The 3,015-nt window shown below is 41.7% G+C and overlaps 1 pseudogene; it reads left to right on the forward strand.

The window, feature by feature from the left end:
• The first annotated feature begins 397 nt into the window (after positions 1–397).
• LOC146394419 (heat shock transcription factor, Y-linked-like) lies at positions 398–2,761 on the forward strand (annotated as a pseudogene).
• The last annotated feature ends 254 nt before the right edge of the window (positions 2,762–3,015 follow it).

Raw genomic sequence — 3,015 nt, forward strand, 5'->3', positions numbered from 1 at the left:
CGGGCACCAAATGTGTGTGTGTAGAATAGGGAACTTACATTTACTTCAGGGAGGAAATGGATTTATTAATGTGGTGGGTTTTCTTATTTATTAAAAAGATTCCATTGGAGAGGGATTTTGATGATCGCATTTTTTTGGGGGGGGAGATTACTGTTTATGTAAGGAGCTCATATTTTATGTTAACTGACCCAATTTCATAGGAAAATAAACACTAGCTGAAGGTTATGCTCAGATTGCTAGGAGACCTGTCATCTTGTGATGTCACAGCTACTTAGGTTAGCAGCCATTGTGATGCATTGGATAGTTTACCTCTGTGGGCTTACCAAAGCAGCACTTAAAAATGCAGAGTTCAAAAAGCATGCTGTTGAGAAAGGTGCTGAAGAAAAATTTATCTGAGATGGCACATGCTCCTTCAGAAATGCAACATGTGTCTCCTAAAGATGCACAAACTGGTTCAGAATCCTCCATTACATCTCCATGGTGTGATAACTCAATCACTGGGGACTTGGACTTGAGGTCTCAGAGTGAAGAAACGGCTTTTCGGGCTTTGTCTGAAGGCTCCCTGATAAAAAAGCCATGTTGCACATTGTGTGCCTCTGAACCAGATGAAGACGATGATTTTCTTCCTCTGCCCTTTCCCAGAAAACTTTGGGAAATTGTTGAAAGTGATCGATTTAAGTCGATTTGGTGGGATGAAAATGGAACCTCGATCGTGATTAATGAAAAACGCTTCAAGAAAGAAGTTCTGGAGAGAAAGGCTCCCTTCAGAATATTTGAAACTGAGAGTATGAAAAGCTTAGTTCGACAGCTTAATCTTTATGGGTTTAATAAATTGCAACGGAATTTTCAAAGATCTGCCTCACTAGCTGACTTTCTGGCAGAAGAAAATAATGTCTCTGCTTGGAACCTGGTATTAAGGAATTTCCAGTTACCACTTACAGAGGGAATGTATAAGATTTTCTTTTGGGCATCTGCAAATATGTTCATATAGGGTCAAACTAGACCTTGAAAATGGGATGAAGTACTGCTACATTTTTGTTATGATGATTATTCTTTGTCTGTTTGCCATTTCTTGGGCTGCTCCCATGGCATATGGTGGTTCCCAGGCTAGGGGTTGAATTGGAGTTATAGCCACCATCCTATGCCAGAGACACAGCAATGTGGGATCTGAGCCACTTCTGCAAACTATCTCACAACTCACGGCAACACCAGATCCTTAACCCACTGAGCCAGGCCAGGGATCAAACCCGCAACCCCATGGTTCCAAGTCAGATTCGTTATGCACTGTGCCACGACAGGAACTCCATGTTACATTTTTAAATTGAGGACCGCTTGGTTATAAAGTATTTGGGATGATAAGCCATTGTCCCTGCCACCTTGAGCCTTGTCAACGAACCTCAAAAAATACAAGCCACGGAATTCCCGTCGTGGTGCAGTGGTTAACGAATCTGACTAGGAAACATGAGGTTGCGGGTTCGGTCCCTGCTCTTGCTCAGTGGGTTAACGATCCGGCGTTGCCATGAGCTGTGGCATAGGTTGCAGATGAGGCTCAGATCCCACGTTGCTGTGGCTCTGGTGTAGGCCAGTGGCTACAGCTCCGATTCAACCCCTAGCCTTGGGACCTCCATATGCCACAGGAGCGGCCCAAAGAAATAGCAAAAATACAAAAAAAAAAAAAATACAAGCCACTGAACCTAATACTATTACTGCAAATACACCTGGAATTTTTACTTGAGGACAATAGTTGGCTGTGCCCACTAAGAACATTTTTGAAAATATTAGTAATGGACATGTATGATTTCAGGATATTAACTCCATATGATGAAAAGAGTCAGATATTATGGTTTTTGTCTCCTCGTGTCTTTGTTTCAAATGCCAGTAAATAAATTTCTCCTTGGTTTTAGCTGCAGGTCTACCATAATCCAAACTTTAAATGAGGCTGTCCCCAACTGTTGGAAAGGATGAAAAGAAGAGTCAGGATTAAAAATGCTTCTCCAGTATCGGCTTCTCTACTTCAAGGTTGCAGCAAGAAGCGCTCTAGAACAGGGCATAATGCTGATAATCATAATTCTGATTTTGATGCACAAACTCGTGGAGAGAATGCATTTTCAACCTCCACAAGTCTAAATGTGCCTTTCATAAGAAGGCCTTCTACCAGCCAGAGAATTTCTAATACAACTACCCCAATTAGAAATGACGTTTCTTCTACATCATCAGCATCAGCCAGACCACAGCACAAACTCTCGTGGCTCAACATGCTATTTTAAACCAGTTGACCACGTTTCATATGCACTCACAAAGCAGCTACTCTCCAGCAAATGGCCACATTGTGAATTTCATTACAACTACCACTTCCATGTCTCAGTACCACCTTATTTCTCCCTTCCTGAGTGGTTATTTTTGGATGACGGTGAAGCCGTCTCCTTTTCTAACCAGATATCACATTGTGAATTTCATTACAACTACCACTTCCATGTCTCAGTACCACCTTATTTCTCCCTTCCTGAGTGGTTATTTTTGGATGACGGTGAAGCCGTCTCCTTTTCTAACCAGATATCAGAATATATCACCAAGAGAGGGCCCTTTGTCTAACCCTCAACCAGCCAACCATCTGTGGTTCCCAATGCCAATGGCCACTGATACCTCTGCTGCCTCTCTCTCAAGGCCAACACTTCCATCCTCTTCATTATTTGAACACCATCCTAATTTTGACCTATCAACGGTCTATAGATTCTGCAGGATAGTGAAGATGAAAATTTAGGCTTGCAAGTGTCAACAATTTCCTGCAATTCCTTTATTTCAAAAATAAACATATATGTTCATCTTCATATTTGCCATTTCTTTATTTATGAAACAATTAAGAGTAAGAGGATGCTGTATTTCTTTTTCTAAAATGATGTTTATTTTTTCTATCATAGCTTGTTTCCCATGTTCTGTCAAGTTTCTACTGTCGAGCAAAGTGACCCAGGCACACACACCCCCAACCACCCAAGACCCACACCCATACACGTACGT

This window comes from Sus scrofa, chromosome Y (genome assembly GCF_054392235.1).
Source record: "Sus scrofa isolate SSC_HxYL_T2T_F1_AM1 chromosome Y, Sscrofa_HxYL_maternal_Yorkshire_Landrace_v2.0, whole genome shotgun sequence".
Taxonomy (NCBI): Eukaryota; Metazoa; Chordata; class Mammalia; order Artiodactyla; family Suidae; genus Sus; species Sus scrofa.